We start from the raw sequence: 21,132 nt of genomic DNA on the forward strand, positions 1-21,132 counted from the left end.
CCAGCCACTCCTTGGAAACCCTATAGGGCAGTTCTACTCTGTCCTATAGGGTCACAATGAGTCAGAATTGAGTCAACAGCAACAGGTTTGGTTTTTGTTTGTTTTAGCATAAGAGATGGAGTCCCTGAGTGGCACAAAGGCTCAACTACTCGCCAAAAGGTTGGCAGTTTGAAGCCACCCAGAGGCACCTCAGAAGACAGGCTTGGCATTCTGCTTCCAAAAAGGTCACAGCCTTGAAAACCCTATGGCACAGTTCTACTCTGCACACATGGGGTTGCCATGAGTTGGAATTGAATTGACAGCAACCACAACAGCAGCATAAGATAACACAGCTTATGTCTAGTATAGTCTTTTAAACCGTGTACTATTGGATTCTCTCTAAAACAATGATGACTAGCTACTATCTACTTGAAGGAAGACAAAGCTTAGAAAAGTCTCTACAAAAATTTGCTATTTCAAAATAGAAAAAAAAGTTGTATATTGACAATCTTACTAACAATCAAGTAAAATACAATTAAAACAATCAAGTTATACTTTTTTTTAGGAGACTAGTTAATGCTAGTCAACGCTAGCAAGGCTATATATTAAATATTTTTGTACCTTGTGGATTCCAGTTTAAATTCGTGCAATAATATGAATAACCTATTAAAAAGATACGTATCAAGAAAATTTTACCAGTAATTTAAGTTCATGAAGCATATGTGACATAGCTAATATCCGGGAATAATATTAAGTTTAAAAATAAAATTTGTATTACATATACAGCATAAATTATTACTAAGAAAAATAAACTACAACACAGTGCCAGTAGTATTTGGTTTGGGGTGCTGGGACTAATATTTTATTTTTTGTAAATTTTCTTGTACTACTCTTTAAATAAAAAGTGTTTTTAGAGAACTAGAAGAGAGTTGGTCAGTGAAGACCCCTTTTTTGGTTTTTCCTCTCTAAATTTGTGTGTAGCATCTTGGATGGGATGGGATACTTGAAAGGAGAAGACATATATTAGGTTTTCCCATCACTGCAGTTCCCGGTACAGGTCCAGGTAAGTCTGTGAGCTCTGATGCGCTGCACAGTGGTTCTAAGGAGAAGGTGCTCTAGTCCAGCACTACTCAAAACGTGGTCCGGAAACCAGATGATGATGTGAAAAATTTGGTGCCAATCGGCGGACTGGCCTTTTGAGTAGCGCTGCCCAGCCTAAGCAATGGTGAGAATCTGAGGAAGTTTTGTGATAAGACTAGTAGAGGTCTGAGAATCCTTGGATGAAGGCTGTGGAAAGGAGGGCCTTCTAGGTCCATAGGGGTCTGACAGTAGACTTCTATCACCTTGTATGTCCGTCTTAGGCCACATCTGGAGGTGGAACAGGTAGAGAAGTGTATGTACTGCCCTCTATCCCTGGCAGACCCTCTCCCTACACCACTTATGACTCAAGGCTGGCTTAGTGGATTGATGGTTACCCAGGCAACAGGTGTATGACAACTTGGTCAGGAGCACTGGGCTCTGCACTGTTCTTCTAGAACAATTGGGGTTCTCATCTGGGATTTGCTTCCAGTTTCATCACAGAGAGTGGAGCCCAAGGTCACAAAGATGGCCTGAATGCACCTCCTGCTTCCTGCAAGAAGAATCAAATCATAAAAAAAGATTACAAATGGAGAAAAACAACTACCTTGATGAAATGGATAGAAATTCATGTACATATTATTTTGAATGTCATATATTTAAGCCCATAGAAGCCCCTGGAAGGCTATTGCAAAGACATTGCAGTCAGTAAAAAACCTACCTGAGAAGTACTTGTTCCTCTTAATGTGATATGGAGATTAATCCAGCTGGGCATCAAACATCAGCCAAGTGCTCAAAAACTGTTGAGGCGGAAAACGTTGCAGATTTTTCTAATCAAAGTTCTGACTGGATCATGGTAATTTTCCAGGTTAGTTCAACCTAACACAAATGTCTTCTACCAAAGCTGGACAGCCTTTAACATTTCTCCTTAACTACATTCAGAGTGCGTTAATTAAAGAGGAGAGCAAAGCGAGCAGCTGGTGTGAATCTGTCCAGCAGTTATGTTTTCAGTGCAGAGGCCCTGTTTTGAGCACTTCTTGCTAAGCTTTCAGTACCATTTTGGAGTCTGGATTTGGGGTAGTCGACAAGTGTTCCCCTACAGGTAATGGTGAGATTTCAGCATCAGACAAAGAGAGTTGTTTTTTACCACTGTGCAGGCTATTCTCTTGGCCTGAAATCTCTATCCCGGCATCCCCCTGCCCAGACCTGCCTAGTGGAATAGACTGGAATGGAGTTGACTGGAATGGAATGGGTCTTGGTTAGCACCCACCTGCCCAGACCTGCCTAGTGGAATGAACTGGAATGGAGTTGATTGGAATGGAATGGATTTTGGTTAAAACTGACCTGGATTCAAACCTCAGCTCTACTACTTACAGCTATGTGACTTTGGAGAAAGAATTAATTGAAATAACATAAGTAAAGTATCCAGCATAGAACCTGGGCTTAGTAAGTGCTCAATAAATTATACTCTTCTTTTACAACTTGAGCTTGTTTCTGGATGCTATTTCTGGCTCTCATCTCCCATGACTTCCCACATATCCCTCTCTTACAGTTTCCTCCCACTCTATTATCATTGCTATTTTCTTCAACTCTTTCTCCCACTAGACTGAGCCATTTGTCTCATGTGTCTCTTTATCCCCAGCAGCTAAGTGCCTGGCACATATTAGTTGCTCAAAAAAAAAAGTATTAGCTGATTATTAAATGCTTATAAACTTCTGGTCCTTACCATCTACCTTAACAGGATATTCCAACTTGAGTTATGAAAAAGTCTGTTCACAAGGCTTCCTTCTGCAGCATCAAGGTTAAGGTATGCTCCAGCAGCCTCCTGTCTTCCTAAACAGAAATAAACCAGCAACACGGAATGTGAAGACAGCCTCAGTCGTTTCCAGACCATCAAACTACAAAAGAGCTCTTCCGAACTGCCATATGGCAGCTAAGCCAAATGCATCCAGTGATGAGAGTCGTGGTGACACTCACTGTGAGCCCGGCTGCTCACTGAGTCACTGCTGAGCATTTCCAGGGTCTGAGTCAGGAGATGATGGGACTTTCTACGCTCTTGGAATCAGAATCCCAGTAAGGGAGGGGGTGATGCTTTTCTCCAGCTGCTCTTAGGCAGTGTGAATCCTCTGGTAAACTCCTCTTGTGGTTGTTAGGGGCCGTCCAGTCAGTTCCCATTCATAATGACCCTATATACAACAGAACAAAACACTGCCTGGTCCCGTGCCATCCTCACAATCGTTGTTATGCTTTAGCCCATTGTTGCAGCCACTGTGTCCATCCATCCTGTTGAGGGTCTTCCTTTTTTTGCTGACCCTCTACTTTACCAAGCATAATGTCCTTCTCCAGGGATTGGTCCCTCCTGATAACATGTCTAAAGTACGTAAGATGAAGTCTCGCCATTCTCCCTTCTAAGGAGCATTCTGGCTGTACTTCTTCCAAGACAGATTTGTTCGTTCTTCTGTCAGTCCATGGTATATTCAGTATTCTTCGCCAACACCATAATTCAAAGGCATCAATTCTTCTTAACCCTCCGAAATTAGCTTCGAGGGGCTTAGCCTGGTATTGGCTGACCTTATAAAGAAAGCCAGGAAATGTTCTGTATGCCAGACCTCAGGTGAGGAATTAAGTAGAAAATTCCTTAATATATTTTCTGTAGGTTGGGTGCTGTGTTCACTCCCATTGTCCCTCCCTGTTCTACCTGAAAGGAGCCCTGGTTGTGCAGTGGTCAAAGTACTTGGCTGCTAGCCGAAAGGTTGGCGGTTCAAACCCACCAGCCATTCTGAGGGAGAAAGATGTGGCAGTCGGCTTCCATAAAGATTACAGTCTTGGAAACCCTGTGGGGCAGTTCTGCTCTGTCCTATAGGGTTGGTATGAGTCAGAATCAATTCAACGGCCATGGGTTTGGTTCTTAGTATGGAAGTAGTATTTTGGCATAAAATATATAGAAATTATGTTACGGGAGGTGATCATTTTAGCAAGAAAGGCTGGCTTATGTGGTGGGCGAATTTGAAAACACAGACAAGCAGGATGTCAGTCAAGGAATCATGGGGTCCCTAAAAGATGGGACCCACCAGCTCCAGTCTAGGGGCAATGACAGGATGAAACTGGGACCCTGGGGAGATGAGAATGGAGAAGGTAGGAGGTCAGGAGGCCAAGAAGAAGAGATTTCTGTGCCCTACGTCATATTGAGTCACCACTGGCTGAAACATGGCCCAAATGGAAGAGTAAAGAAATATTTAGACCAGCCTGTGTTTCTGATAAGCCATGCGTAAGATTGGGCTCTTCCTGGGGATAGGGCTAAGAGGATCTACCTTTGTAGCCTTTGAGGGGCACAGTGGCAGGTTACGTGGGCATCTCTGGGTTAAAACAAAAGTTCCTGATAACTTGATACAAACATACATACATGCCATCAAGTTGGTCCCAACTTTTGGTGACCTTATGTACAACACAGTGAAACATTGCCTGGCCCTGCATCATCCTCACAATGGCCGGCATGCCTGATAGCTTGCCTGCCTGGAAAACCACCCTTTTTCTTACCCACACCACAACTTTTACTGAGCCAGGCCCTGTTCAGTGCTTTAACTCTGTGAGGTAAGTATTTTCATTTTCTTCATTTTACAGCTAGGGAAACCGAGGCACAGAGGGGTGAAGTGACTTAAGCAAAATCACATGAGCCAGAGAGTGGCAGATCTGAGATTGTGAACGCAGGATGTCCGTTCGGCCTGTACCTCTTAACGTAAACCGCGCCGCCTCTCCTCAGCCATCAAGACCATCTTCCAATCATCTCTTTCAGTCCTGAACAGCCTCACTGCCTCGCACTGCTCCCGTCTCTGTAATCGCACACCGGAGTTTGGGCCGCTCCGTGGAGGCTCTCCTATTACTTGGTGTATCTATGATTCATCTCCAGGCTAGACTGTCAAATACTTAAGGGCACTGTTATGGATTGAATTTTATCCCCCCCAAATATGTGTTGAAATCCTCACAGATGAAATAAATGAGTAACTGAGTAAACATAGGCATCCGGGAGAAAATAGGCCACATGGGGTATGATTGGACCTAGTAATAATAGTCATTAATATTGATTGTTCGTTTGCTATGTTCCAGGCAGTGTTGTGAGAATCTTTTCAGCATTGTCTATTAATCATCACCATAACTCTTGAGGCAGATTCTGCTATTATCCCCATTGTATGTTTAGGGGAAAGTTTCAGACTTAGATTAATTTACTCAAGTTCACAGAGTTAGTAATCTGCAGAGCTAGGATTCTAACTCAGCTCTGCCTGATACCAAAGCCCATGATCTTAAACTTCACAATCTTTTGCTGTTGTTCAAGCCCTGCCCCCGATAGTCTAACCTTGCATACTTTTCATGGGAACATAATGGAGGATTTTCAAGCCATGTTTTTAAAGTCACGCCATCTTTGCTGTTGTTGTTGTTAGCTGCCAACAAGTCAGCCCCCGACTCATGGTGACCCCATGCACAACGGGATCATACTGTTGTGATCCTTGGGGTTTTCACTGGCTAATTTTGGAAGTAAATCACTAGGCCTTTCTTCCTAGTCTGAGTCTGGAAACTCTGCTGAAATCTGTTCAGCATCATAGTAACATGCAAGCCTCCACTGACAGATGAGTGATGGATCTCCCCTAAAACAATGCTGTGTATGATAGTCTTGAAAATCTCTATTTTTCTTTTTTATGTGTTATGTAATCATCATATTATTACTACTACTGGCTAATTCACATTGAGAGCTAGTTATGTACAGTTCTGTATACTTTTAGTATTTTAGTGTATTTCATCCTGTCAGCAACTGCACAAGGAAGGTACTTTTATTAAACTTATGTTACAGAAGAGGAAATTGAGGCCCAAAGAGGCAAATTAAATTGCCCGAGATTCTGCCACTAGCAAGGGACAGAGCTGGTATTTGATCTCAAGCAGTCTGGTTCCAGAGTCTACATTCTCCATCACTGTGCTGACCTGACTCACCAGCGCTGTTTGGTGGTTCCACATCCCTGCCTGGTGACTTCTAATTAGTGTAGGGTCTACAAAGGCCAAGGTTATGGGCTTGATCTCTGATAGCAGTAATCTTTACCTTAATCCTGCCAGATGTCCTGCAAACATCTCGCAGATCTAGGCCCTTGGTTACTAAGGAAACCAGGTGGCAGAGTCGGGATGGATCAGAGCCAGTCTACCAGCTCCACAGGGGAAAACTGTGCTCCTGGCAATAGGTCAGAACTAGCCTCTCCATCTACTTAAAAATTCCCATTGAAAGCTATCTCAGTAACTGAATCTCATTTACTTGTTTCTTCAAATGATAAAACTGTCCCCAACAGTTGTTTACATGCACAGAACGTTGACTCTCACATCCATGATTTGTTGAAAGGGTCAAATTACACACTGGCCATTTGATCAGAAGGGTAAACACTGTGTGTTTAGATATTTGATGTACTTTGACTGAGAATGTTTCCCAGTGAAAGGTTCAGAGGTTTGCACGCAGAGCCTAGAGTCATGGGGACGTTAGAGCTGCCAGGGGCCTTGGGGATCAAAGTCCAGCCTCCTCATTTCATAGATAAGGGAGCCCAGGTTGCCTGCCTGCATCCACGAAAATAGTGAATAGAAGAACCAGGGCTAGAATTCACATCTGCCACTAACAAGCCAACTGAGACTGTGAAATCGTGCTTGCTCAAAATGTTTTGGAAATTTATTTTGGCTTCATTGGCAAAACTTGTGTCTTAGTCATCTAGTGCTGCTCTAACAGAAATAACACGAGTGGATGGCTTTAACAAAGAGAAATTTATTCTCTCACAGTCCAGTAGGCTACAAGTCCAAATTCAGGGCACCAGATCCAGGGGAAGGCCCTCTCTCAGCTCTGAAGGAAGGTCCATGTCATCAATCTTCCCCTGGTCCAGGAGCTTCTCTGCACAGGAACCTCAGGTCCAAAGGACGCGTTCTGCTCCCGGAACTGCTTTCTTGGTGATATGAGGTTCCCATGTGTCTCTGCTTGCTTCTCTCTTTATATCTCAAAAGACATTGGATTAAGACACTATCCAATCTTGTAAACCTCATCAGTATAACCTCATCACAGTGATAGAATTTATAACACATAAGGAGATCACATATAACCTCATCATAGTGATAGAGTTTACAACACATAAGGAAATCACATCAGATTACACAATCATACAGTACCGGGAATCATGACCCAGTCAAGTTGACAGATATTTTTGGGGGACACAATTCAATCCATGACAGCTTGGGTGATGAAAATGTTTATTTCATCATTTGAGAAGGAAGGACATGTTATCAGGGCATTGGCATCTCCATGGGTAAACTGAACTGAAAAATTGGTCAACTTCCTGGACAATTTGATCAATCAAGTTTGTCAACAGGAAGTGATTTCCTCTAGTACTACTCAAGTAATATTGGAATTAACTACTTGTTTCACTGTTTCTGTAGATAGAATCATATTGAATTTTTTTTCTTTAACTTTAACTATTAAGAAAATTATTGCAGCGTTTAATAAATTTTACATACCATTTGGAGCCCTGGTAGTGGTTAAGAGCTTGGCTGCTAACAAAAGATCAGCAGTTTGAATCCACCAGGCACTCCTTGGAAACCCTATGAGGCAGTTCTACTCTGTCCTATAGCGTCACTATGAGTTAGAATCAACTCGAAGGCAACAGGTTTGTTTTGTTTTACATACCATTCACCTTCCACAAGTCTTTGGATCCAAAAGAAGTCTGTCACTTAAAAATAAAATAAATTTATAAAGAAATCTAATTCTCAGGAATAACAAAAAAATTAGTTCATTTGCAAATAATATATTTCATTGATATAGTCAATAAATATATATTGAGTGCCTGCTATGGGTCAGATGTATGTCTGAAAAATATTCTAAAGTACTTGTTAACTGAAGATGTTACAGAATGTTAAGATATGTGTTTGTGTATGACTGTGTGTATGTTTAGGAGAGAGTGCAGGGTATTTTCCATTTGCTCCTCTACACCCACCCTCTACCCTTCTCTACCTTGCTTTGTGTCCTGGGAAGTTCCCCTGAATGGACTGCAGCAATAGCTTCTCTTACCCTCTGGCTTCTTCTTGGGTTTGGCCAATGGGAGGTACCATAAGAAAAGCGGGAGGAAGGAGAGTGAGATTGGGATTTTTATTCTATCAACTCTTCCTGCCACGTTATTGTAAACTGGCTGTGTCCCTTTACCAAAGACGGAAGTTCCTGATGGTCAACCTTCTTTTGCAGCTACCCTGTCCGAGTTTCAGTAAGTGTCCTCTGCCCTTCCCCCTTCTGGCCTGAGTGGTAATAGCTCCCAGCTATTGCTCAACCCAGACTGCTGTTAATTCTCCTTAGCCCTACCTACATTGTTGTAAATGATCCTTTTATTAAACAATCCTCAATTACCCTACTTGAATGCGCCATCTGATTCCTGCATGAACCATTGCAGAACGTGTGTGTATATTTGTGTGTGTGTGTAAGACATTGTGTACCAAGAGGTAGATATTTTCCCTGCCCCAACTCATGCTATTTAAGGCAATTTGAAGTGCATAAATTAAACTTTGCCCATTCCTAGAAGTCCAGAAGTATTCAAAATAGAGAGTTAAGTTCTCTAAAGACTCTTTCTACTTAAGATTGCTTCTAAGTTTTTGTTTTTGTTTTTGTTTTTTTTTAACATTATGGCTCAGGGTTTAAAAAGTGACTGTAACTCCAAATGGGGTAACGTTTTCTAAAAACTCCCATTATTTTAAAACCATGGAGACCGGAAATAATGGACTCCCAATTAATACAGTTGTGAAGTATTCAATATCTTTCATTATAAAATAAGAAGACATCCTTTCAACTGGGGAATACTAATTGCTTAAAACTACACTTTTGAATAAACCTCTATTAGTTTAATGAAGTTTTCCTGTGATTAGTATAATTTACTGCAATTGTACTCAAACCTCAAATTATGAGTATTATACACATGAAATGCAGAACTGGTTGAAGGCAATTAGTATAACCACTTTTGTGATGTGAAATGAAACAGGGATACTCTGGAGCAGGGCTGCCCCTCAGCACAGGATGGAAAGAGGTCAGCCTTCCTTACTGGTCCTTGCAGAATGGCCCCTCACTCTCTCACCCCAGCTGCTGCCCTGGTCCTCTTGAAGCCCGTGACATTTACAAAACAACGCCCCGTATAGTGGTGATTTGTTACTGTTAACTAACGTCCTCAGTTGTGTATTATAGCTTTCTTTATCGCTTACCTGGACAATTGCTACCATGTTGTCCCATACTCTCATGCACAAGGGTGCCTGGATAGAACAACAACAACAAAAAAGCAAACCAGTTTCCATCGAGTCAATTCCAACTCATGGCAGAGTAGAACTACTCTATAGAGTTTTCAATGGCTGATTTTTTAGAAGTAGATTTCCAGGTCTTTCTTCCAAGATGCCTCTGGGTGGACTCAAACCTCCACCCTTTCTGTTAGCAGCCGAGCACATTAACCATTTCTACCATCCATGGCTCTGCCTCAGTCAGAGGAGCTTAAATTCAACCTGCAGTCTGCTCCTCAAATCTCTTTGGGCTGATTCTACATAGAAAAATGTGCCTTTTTCTAATTTGCTCAAATACAGCAACAGCAGTCCTGTTGCCACTGTCTCCTGACTGGTCTCTCTCTTCATTTGATCTTGCCCCCATATTATTCATTCCCCTACTAGAACAAACTTCTCAAATGCAGTTTTGACCATGCCGCTTCCTGCTCACACTGTTCCAGGACTCCTCATTCTAGGGAGCAGTGCTTCTCAAGCTGAGTTTCCATCTGCACATGACTCACTTGGCGATCTTGATAAAATGCAGATTCTAATCCGGTAGGTTTGGGGTGGAATCTGAGACTACATTGCTAACAAGCTTCCAGGTGAGACCGATGCTATTGGTCTGCTGACCACTTTGAGTAGCAAGGCTGTAGAGCAGCTCTGTCTAATAGAACTTCCTGTGATCATGGCAGTGTTTTTATAACTGTACTATCCAGTATGGTAGCTACTAGCCACATGTGGTTTTCGAGCACTTGAAATGTGGCTAGTGTGACTAAGGAAATGAGCTTTAAATTTTATTTAATTAGATTCATTTAAATAGCCACATGTGGCTCATTCTTACCATATTAGACAGCATAGCCGTAGAGAATTATATCCATGCCCCTCACCATGATTTGCAAAGCCCTCTATTGAACTGTCTTTTGCCTCCCTCTTGCTCCTCATCTTCTGCCCTTCCCTATCTCCTTTTCTATGCTGCAACCTCACAAAACTACCATCATTTTCCAAACAGGCTGAGTGGTTTTCATGCCCCCAAGCCTTTGCATGTGCTGTTCCTTTTACTTGCAATGCCCTTCTTCATGTTTTGTGCCCAGTTATGTCACATTTTCTTTCTTAGTCCAGTTCCAGCATCTCCTCCTCTGTGAATTTTTCCTCGACCATGCCCCTCTAACAACAACCATTCACCCAGAGTCTGTATTTATCAAGGGCCCTTTGCACACCCTATTTCATTAATTTGCACATTATGTCTGGTATAAAGAAACTGAAGTTTGAAGTGGCCTGCCCAGGGTCACAGAGCTAGAAAGCAGAAAATAATAAATTCAAACCCAGGTCTGCCTGATTCTGAAGCCCACTCTTTTCCTACCACACTATGATACTTCTGCCTTGCACGGTACTATGCTGTGCGTAGTACTAGCCACTCTATGACAAAATTGTCTAAAGGATATAGAATCTTCTCTATAGGATCGTAAACTCCTAGAGGTCACAGACTAGATATTATTTATTTCAATATCCCTGGGTCCTGGCACTTCATGAGTGATTATTAAATGTTGTTGAATCAAAGCGTTTGTTTCATCTCTCCAATTCCATTGTAAAATCATTAAGTGCAGTGACTGTGTTTTATTTCACTAATGCGCTTGGTGTTCAACAGACTCCTAATAAGAGTTTGAATAAATGAATGAATAATTAAATGAGTACTTTGACTATGGATGATTTTGGCAAGGATTTTGTTTGGAACCCAAGGGTAAGGACTCTTGCTAAGAAGATTTTGGACTTCAAAACAAAGCAGTCATTTCTATTCTCTTCATAATTTACATAATGCTATTTTTCTACACTGTCACATTCTGCCTCCCAAGTTACTTTGGGTCTAAATTATACATTTGAATATTTGAATTTAGTCAATTTACTTTCTTTAACAAATATTGAACAAATCCATCACAAAGGTCTGTTCTAGATCCTAAGGGGTATAGAAGAATATAAAACTGAATCAGACATCTTCCCTACCCTCAAACTAGCTAAGACTTTAATACGAGAGACAGATGGATACCCGAATAATACCAAGGAGAAAACAAGGGAAGAAAGCAAGGGAGTATGAGAAGGGCTGAGTATGGAAGAGAACTGGAATGATAAAGTTTTGATGTGTGTTTCCTTTCAAATCTGCATAATTAGCATAGTCCGTGTTTCCCTGAATCAATGTCTTAGATAGATAGACAGACAGAAAGATAGATAGATAGACAGATAGTTGGACAGACAGACAAATACATTAAAAAAAACAAAAAAACAACTCTGTTGCTGTTAAGTCGATTCCGACTCATAGCAACCCCATGTGGTAAAGTCAAATTGCCCCATAGAATTTTCTAGGCTATAACGTTTACAGGAGTAGATCACCAGGTATTTTTTCCCGTGGAGCAGCTGCTGTGTTTGAACCACCGACCTTTCAGTTAGCAGTCAAGCTGCTTAACCACTGTACCACCAGGACTCCTTATGTAGAGAGATAGCTGCCATTAAGTTGACTCTGACTCATCGCAACCTTACGTACAACAGAACGAAACATTGCCTGGTCCTGTATCATCCTCACAATCGCTAACATGTTCAAGTCCATCATCGCAGCTACTGTGCCAATCCATCCTACTGAGGGTCTCCCACGCCCTCACTGGCCCTCTATTTCACCAAACATGATGTCCTACTCTAGCAATTGATTCCTCCTGATGATGTGTCCAAAGCAAGCAAGTCTGATAACGCTCTGCTGTGATCCATAAGGTTTTCATTGGCTAGTTTTCTGAAGTAGATTGCCAGGCCTTTCTTCCTTGTCTTAGTGTGGAAGCTCGACTGAAACCTGTCCACCATAGGTGACCCTGCTGGTATTTGAAACACTGATTGCATATCTGCCAACATTACAGCAACATGCAAACCACCACAACATGGTCAACTGATAGACAGGTGGTGGAATATCTTATAAGGTACATATTACTGCGAATGTGAGAAAATGAGAACCCTTATACGCTGCTGGCAGGACCCAGGAGTATGAACTGGCATGACCTTTATGAAGGGGAATTTGGAATACTATCTACATTCTCTAAAACCATGCATGCCTTTTGTTTCAGCAATTTCACTTCTAGGAATTTATCCTAAAATAATCATCCTGGCTATGTACTGAGCTTTATCTTCAAGGATATTTATTGTAACATTGTTTATAATGATTTAAAAAATTAAAAAGAGATAAATTTTTAACTCATAGGGAATCAAATAAATTACTCTATGACCATATGATTGAATACTATCTAGTCACTAAAATGATATGAAACTATATATATTCATACGGAACGTTATTATCTATTTTTAAGTGAGAAAAACAGGTACAAACAGAATATGGTATACTCTTCCCTAATGTGGGTTTAAAAAGTTTGAGTGTGCTTATATATGCATAACGTATGCACAGATGAAACAAAGGCCTTAAAGAAATACCCAAAAGGTCTCTTAATGTGCTTTCTGGGTGATTGGATTAGATTACTTTCATCTTTATGCTTTTCTGTATATGCCACTTTTTATAACCAGAAAAATACATTTAAAAATAAAAATGAAGACACCAGTCTGTTCAGTCATTCCATTTTAGCCTGGTCTCTAATTACCAAGTATCTTCTTGAAGAATTAAGATACCTTACTAGAAATCCATAGGTGGGCAAGTTCTTAGAAATGTCTCCAGTTTGGGAAAGTCATGCTCTCTCTCGTCATCATTCACCGTCTGCATCTCTTGATTTCCAATATCCGTGGTTTTCCTGACTCTGCTTTCAAACCCAGCCTAGATTGGAGCCATCTCACCTTTGCTCAGCCGTCACTTGATCAATGTCCCACCTTGTAGCCATCTGGAGCAGAAGCAAGCCTTCTGGTGCTCAAAGGCTGTTGGCACAGGCACATTCTTCACTGCCCAGTTGCCTTCTGTTTGCTGTGTGTTTTGATCTATAACTTCTTAATCTTTGTGGTCACCCTGACCTCTTTCTCTTTTGTGTTCAGGTTGCTTTCTTTCCTCTCCTCTGTTATCTCTTCCTGAACCTCATAGATGGTGAGCAGCGGGGTATCATATACTCCTGTGTGAATTGTCCCACTCAACAGGAACCTGTGTCTGAAAGGAAGAGCAAAGAAATAGCTAGAGCCTATTCTAGCACCACCCCACGCATCTGTCAGTTTGTCGTACTGTGGGGACTTGCGTGTTGCTGTGATGCAGGAGGCTTTGTTGTTGTTGTTAGGTGCCATCGAGTTGAAGGGATAGTTCATGGATGTGGTCTCCTGGGGCCTGGCCCCATCCCACAATCTTTTTTATGTGCACACAGAGGCCACACCTCCCTTGATGAGTATATGCTGTTTATTCATTGATTCACCCAACAGTCATTGACCACCAGCCTCTCCAGCCCCTCGTCCTCCACGTCCCCATTGCTCTCCACATCCAGGCAGGTCCCCAAATCCACTATAATGCCATCTGCCTCAGAGCCTTTGTACATGCTGTTCCTGCTGCTGCAGGGTCTCAGAGGGCATGGTGTGGAAGCCAGGATGGACTTGACATTGTCCTGGTAGTGATGAGTGATGTAGAACTTATAAGGGCTCACTGGGAAGGCCCAGAAACCGAAGAGGCACACCTTCTTGAAGATACTGAGCCCACCATGGCCAGGATAAGGTCAGTGCTAATAAGCTTGGCACATGCACCTGAGCTGGGCCACTAGTGCAACGTGTTGACCAAGCACTGTGGGGTAAGTAGTACATGCCCTGTGGTGACTCAGTCATCTAGTGTGTACCTGACTCAGATGAGCAAGTCCATGTTGCTGCACACATGGCAGCACCACACGTCCTCATCCTCCTATACCTGGAGCACATGGTAAAAGAGTTGCCACCACATCTCTAGCTTGTGGAACCTCTCTGTGATGATGCTGGGGTTCACAGTTACCATATCAATCTTCATCCCATGAACATGTGTGAGAAGGGTACTAAGGAAACACACAAGAGGGACCTATTACCCAGTCTCAGGAGTGGGGGAGGGAGTGAAGGTAGTGTTGGGAGTGGGATCAGAGAAGGCTCTGTGGAGTAGGTGGCATCTAAACAGAAGAACAGATAGGTGTTAGCAGGTGATGGCAGGAAGGAATATGGGCATAGTAATTCGTGGGTGGTATAGTCGGTTGCTTGGCTGCTAACCAAAAGATTGGAGGTTTGAGCCTACCCAGAGTCACCTTGGAAGAGAGATCTGACAATCTGCTTCTGAAAAATCTGCCACTGAAAACCCTATGGAGCACAGTTCTACTCTGACACTCATGGGGTTGCCATGAGTTAGAATCGACTCCAAGGCAACCGATTGGTTAATTCCTGGTAAAGGGAGCAGGGTCAAGACCCAAAATGGAGTGGGGAAAGACAAGCAGAGAGAGACACACAGACCCCAGGGGCAGACCCCAGGGGCGCACCACCAAGCACAATGTAGAGCCAGTGAAGTTTATCCTTGCCTAAATTTCCTTCTTGTGGGGATAGATATTGCATAATGCTTGCAAAAACTCATTACGTGAAATGAGCATCATCTATGAAATTGTTTGATTACCAGAGGGAAAAAAAGAGAAAAAAAAACCTGGCCGCAAAGTTTTAGTATGTAAGCAGGTGTGAGCCTGCATGTTCTGCTTTAGAAAGGCCTCTTGAAATGTCCTTAGGGTCCTTGTTTATGCCGAACCCAGCCACAGTTAATTGGTTTCTAATTAGGTTGGGGAGGGGTTCTGCGGCTGGGTTCCATTGCTTGCTCTTTCTCTCTCTCTCTCTCTCTCCAGGGTCTGCTGCTTAATGACTAGCAGTGAAGAGAATGTTTTTATAAAAGGATCAGCACTCACAGAACTTTTCTCTTCCTAAAAGCTAGCTCTGCTCTTGAGAAGTCCTGGTCACATGCCTCTACTGCTGATTAGATAGGAGATTTTCTTTTTATATTACCTTCACCACACCTTAGGCCTCTTAGTGACCTGTATTGTTCTGGAGCTATTATAGGCCTTTTTGGCCTCCCCACCTATTTAAGGGAAATCCATGTATTTGAGTTCCTATGTACCTAGAGGGTCGCTATGAGTCAGAATCGACTCTACAGCAGTGGGTTTATGTACCTAGAGAGCCCTGGTGGTGTAGTAGTTAAAGCATTGGGCTGCTAATCAAAAGGTCGGCAGTTTGAACCTACCAGCTGCTCTTCTCTGCGGGGGAAAGATGTGGCAGTCTGCTTCTGTAAAGATTTACAGACTTGGAAACCCTATGGGACAGGGTCATTAAGAGTTGGAATCAACTCAACGACGTGGATTTGGTTGGTTTTGGATGAACCTAGAATTGGCTTACTAGTTGTGCTCTGAAGGATACAGAGAAAAGAAAAAGACATAGTCCTTAGCTTCAAAAATCTTACAATTTAGTTGAGGTTATAAAATTTATGTATGTGAATCAATTAGCGTGTAGTATTAATTAAGGAATTCCAGAACACTTAATTGTGCTAATAGGGAACCTAAACATAGGCCAAAGGCAGTCACTCAAACAAAACAGGGGGATGCTTCGTGGTTTAAAATTGGAAAAGGTGTGTGCAGGGTTGTATCCTCTCAGCATATTTATTTAAACTGTATGCTGAGCAAATAATCCGAGAAGCTGGACTATGTGAAGAAGCACATGGCATTAGGAATGGAGGAAGATTCATTAACAACCTGCAATAAGTAGATGACACAACCTTGCTTGCTGAAAGCGAAGAGGACTCGAAGTGCAGTGAAACTTGCGAGAGCTGGAACTCAATGGAACTGCTTTGTTTTTCTGGGTCTCACAAGTTTTCCACCTTTGACAGGGTGCAGTCTTACCATTTTTCTATTGCTCATTTTAGTGAAAAATATTTGAGTTTTCCTTCTCTGATAGATTCCTCCTTATACAGGATCTGGCTTTCGAAGTTATTACTTACTTACCGATAAAGATCAAAGGCTACAGCCTTCGGTATGGATTACACCTCAGCATGAAGAAAACAAAAATTGTCACAACTGGACCAATAAGCAACATTATGATAAATGGAGAAAAGATTGAAGTTGTGAAGGATTTCATTTTATTTGGGTCAACAATCAATGCCCATGGAAGCAGCAGTCAAGAAATCAGTGACTTATTGCATTGGGCAAATCTGCTGCAAAAGATCTCTTTAAGGTGTTAAAAAGCAAAGATGAGGAGTAAGGTGAGCCTGACCCAAGCCATGGTCTTTTAAATCGCCTCATATACATGCAAAGGCTGGACAATGAAAAAGGAAGACCGAAGAATTGATGCATTTGAATTATGGTGTTGGTGAAGAATATTAAATATACCATAAACTGACAGAAGGACAAACAAATGTGTCTTGGAAGAAGCACAGCCAGAATGCCCTTTAGAAGTGAGGGTGGCTAGACTTTGTCTCACTTACTCTGGACATGTTATCAGGAGGGATCAGTTCCTGGAGAAGCACATCATGCTTGGTAAAGTAGATGGTCACTGAGAAAAAGGAAGACCCTCAGTGAGATGGATTGACACAGTGGCTGCAACGATATGGGCTCAAACATAGCAACTATTGCGAGGATGGCACAGGACCCGACAACATTTTGTTCTGTTATACATAAGTCGTTATGAGTTGGAACCGACTCGATGGCACCTGACGGCAACAACATTAATTAAAGTTCTTTTATTTACAAGGAACAGAAACCAGCTCTTCCCTCTTGAACAAAAAGAGAAAATTACTAGCTGGAGACAAGGGACTCATACAAAATAGGTGGAGGGTTTGAAGACCAGGATGGAGGTGTAAAGGATCCAGAACAGCTCAGGATCTTAGCAGGAACATGTGGACCTTCTTTGCAGAGGGCTGTGGTCCAGGGATATGCAACCAGGGTAAATGTAATCCTCTACAGGTGTTTGATTCATAGTACCCCTTGCCTACAGTCAGAGAAAGAAAGAGGGAAAGAGAGAAAGAAAGAGAGAGATTTTCTGTTAATTTAGAAAGTGTTTAATGGCAGGGGTGGTGGTGGGGGGGATGAAGGGGCAATGGCTTCCTCATGTGAATTATAGAAAACTTGGAAAATATAATGAAGAAAATTAAAACCACCAATATCTCATCTTCCAGCCACCCAATATCTCATTTCCTAGATACAATCACTGTTATGCTTTTGATACATATTCTTTCAGACATTTTTTCCTATAAATGTGTACAGTAAGTATGTGTCATAGATTGAATTGTGTCCCCAAAAATATGTGTCAACTTGGCTAGGCCGTGATTCCCAGTATTGGGTGATTGTCCACCATTTTGTCATCTGATGCAATTTTCCTATGTGTTGTAAATCTTACCTCTGTGTTGATGAGGTGGGATTAGTGGAAGTTACGTTAATGAGGCAGGACTCAATCTACAAGATTAGGTTGTGTATTAAGCCAATCTCTTTTGAGATATAAAAGAGAGAATTGAGCAGAGAGACATGGGGACCTCATTACCACCAAGCTGCAAGAGCCAGGAGTGTGCGTTCTTTGGACCCAGGTTCCCTGTGCTGAGAAGTTCCTAGATCAGGGGAAGATTGATGACAAGTCCCTACCTCCAGAGCCAACAGAGAAAGAAAGCCTTCCCTTGGAGCTGGCACCCTGAATTCGGACTTCTAGCCTACTAGACTGTGAGAGACTAAACTTCTATTTGTAGAAGCCATCCACTTGTGGTATTTCTGTTATAGCAACACTAGATAACTAAGACAGTGTGTATGTTTCTCACAAAGCTGAGATCCTGAAGCTTATGCAATTGTGTATCCTTCTCTTTTCATTTAACATTGTAACCATATACATTGAACTATCACTGAGAGTTCTTTGAAAATATGATTTTTAGTGGCTGAGTAATATTTTATCATATGGCTGCACCGTAATTTATTTACCAGAACCCTACTGTTGAACATTTAAGTCATTTCTAGTTTTTCATTATTATAAAGTGCATTGTAGTAAACATCATAGTACATTGTCTGAATTTTTTATTAAGAAAAAGGTTTCAACCAAGCATTTAAGACAGATTCATTAGATGTGATTTTAAATGCCTGGAATAACCCGGAAGATTCTGCCCAGCAAGGATTATGTAGAAGAATCCTGACCAAAAGAGGGAAAATGCAGAACAGAATTTCATATTCTCAAGGAATCTAGACCTCCTGGAGCTATAGAGGCCGGATGAACGCCGAAACAATTGCCCTGAGATAATCTTGAAACCTTAAACCTTAAACCAAAACTATCACCTGCAAGTCTTAAAACTAAACAATAGTTTAACTTAACTAGAAAAGAATGTCTTCCGCGAGCATTGTGCTGTTTTAAGATTTATCTATATGGGATCAAATTGACAACAGCAACTCAAAAGATTAGACAGGAAACTTAGGGGGCAGTGAATTTATGTTAACAGGGGAGGAACAACTTGGAAAAGGAAAGTGAGAATGGCACACAACTCAAAGAATTTAATCAATGTCAATCAATGTCACTGAATTGTACATGTATAAACTGTTGAATTAGTATATGTTCTGCTGAGTATATTATCAACAACAAAAAATGAAATAAATTATACATGTAAAAAGAATGCTGTTCTATTAAATTTGCTGTTTTATAGAGACTATTTCTTTTTTCCCTGATTGGAACACTATTTTATAAATCACTGACTGCTTAGTGTTCTAAACAGAACAACTTAGTCACTGGAAAGAAAGAGTGACTCCAAAGCCTAATCAATACCAAGCCGATTATTTACTTTTAGTCTCCAGAGACAAGTCTATTTTGGGGGAGGTTAGGGTCTGCACTTCCTGTTTTGGTAGACTTGGTATGTTCAGGAGAGGAAGGAGGCAGATAGATGTCCGGGAAGGTGGATAAAATCTTGGAGACCATTACAGATCCCAGATGATTTTAGTTAATTTTTTTTCTTTAATTTAACCAACATCACGTGTTAGGCACTTTTCTGAGAGTTTTACAGATATTAAGTCACTTAATTCTTGTATCTATCCTATGAGGCAGGTACTATTATTACCTTCATTTTACAAATGAGCAAACTGAGTCACAGAGAGATTAAATAACTAGTCTAAGGTCATAGGTCTAGTAAGAAGTATAGCTGAGATTTCAACCCAGGCATTCTGGGATTGTATGTGGAAATTAGAATGTTTGGAAAATGCCCAAACACTATCATCAAAGACCATCAAGCCAGTATGCATTTTTTTTTCTTTTTACTGGGTTTTAGTATTTCCTATTCTGTGTAACCCAAGTATCAGCAACCTGGGAGTTCCCAGCTCTCTCCGCCTTTAATATTGTGAAAACTGGCTCAAACCCTTGTAGTGAACACTGTGGTGGCTCCCCAACATTCATGCACCCCCCTTCCTCCTGTGTAGAAGTGATTGATTTGAGAGGGATTGACCCCACACTCAACCTCCGGGGTATCCTGATTGGTGCCAGTGTAACCTCATCTCCTCGTCACAGTGAGTGTTTCAGAGCTGGGGAGGGACCAAGGCCTGAGTCGACCAGCACTTTGCATTCCCTTGGCCACAGGCATGATTCATATTGTTCAATCTTGCTAAGTACAAGATATCAAGATATTAATAGTTGGGGAAGAGCTTTCTTTTGCATCTCACTTACCATTCTCCTCTCTACTTTGAGTCTATAAAGGTAACCAATCTCTTTGTTATGGATTGAATTGTGTCTCCCAAAAATATGTGTATCAATTTGGCTAGGCCATGATTCCCAGTATTATGTAATTGTCTGCCATTTTGTCATCTGATGTGATTTTCCTGTGTGTTGTAAATCCTATCTCTATGATGTTGATGAGATGGGATTAGAGGCAGTTATGTTAAAGAGGCAGGACTCAAGCTACAAGATTAAATTGTGTCTTAAACCAGTCTCTTTTGAGATATAAGAGAGAAGCAAGCAGAGAAACATGGGGACCTCATACTACCAAGAAACAAGAGTCAGGAGAATAGCATGTCCTTTGGACCCAGGATCTCTGTGCTGAGAAGCTCCTTGACCAGGTAAGACTGATGACAAAGTCCTTCCCCCAACGCCATCAGACAGATAAAGCCTTCCCCTGGAGCTGACTCCTTGAATTCGGACTTCTAGCTTCTTAGACTGTTAGAGAATAAATTTCTCATTGTTAAAGTCATCCACTTGGGGCATTTCTGTTATAGCAGCACTAGATGACCAAGACACTATTTTTCTTAGACTTACCTTCCCAAAGAACCAGTAACAGCAGACAGAGTATGTGGCACATGTTTACTGAAAGTCAAGGATAATGGAAGTGGTTACATACCACACAGAACAGCAAACAATGTAATAGAGCCTGTTCTTACAAGTCTCTCTTATACTCCTCCAGTCTGGCTCTTTTCCCCTGAGGTGGGAGCTTCCACAATCATCCTTAATACCCTTTCCTTGGTCACCAAGCCTCTTGCATCTTCTTTATTTCACCCTGTCTTCCTGGGTCCCTCACCTTCTTCTCTCTGGTTTCTCTGCAAACCCAAGACATTCTCATTTCCTTTGCAAACTAGATGAGTATTCCTTTGGACTATCCTATCCTTCCTATGTTTTATTTTTCATCCCCAATGAATGGATGAAGATGTTTTTTAAACATAAACTTCTTTGCTTCTTAAGAGATAGATTCTACCTTTTTGAACTTTCTTTTCTCTGTTTGCACTACTAAAGATAATACCATCTGCCCTATCATCCAAACAGAAGCTTAGACGTTATCCTAGATGTTTTCTCTGTCTTTAAGACGCATATCCTGTCAGCCATTACATCCTATTGATTCTACATCAG

The 21,132-nt window shown here is 41.6% G+C and overlaps 1 long non-coding RNA gene across 4 annotated transcripts in view; it reads left to right on the plus strand.

Moving 5' to 3' along the window:
* The window catches only part of LOC111819474 (uncharacterized), a 108,257-nt gene that overhangs the window by 13,058 nt on the left and 74,067 nt on the right, over positions 1-21,132 (plus strand). For 2 of the 4 annotated variants that reach the window (XR_002823082.1, XR_002823080.1), the window contains exon 4: positions 4,678-6,885. The exons of 1 other annotated variant lie outside the window; for it this stretch is intronic. This is a non-coding gene — a long non-coding RNA (uncharacterized LOC111819474). Of the gene's footprint in view, positions 1-4,677; positions 6,886-16,258; positions 16,367-21,132 lie in introns of those variants that run through there. One more of the 4 variants, XR_002823083.1, reaches the window with a different exon arrangement.

The sequence above is a fragment of the Trichechus manatus genome, unplaced genomic scaffold, assembly GCF_000243295.1.
Source record: "Trichechus manatus latirostris isolate Lorelei unplaced genomic scaffold, TriManLat1.0 scaffold00009, whole genome shotgun sequence".
Lineage (NCBI taxonomy): Eukaryota > Metazoa > Chordata > Mammalia > Sirenia > Trichechidae > Trichechus > Trichechus manatus.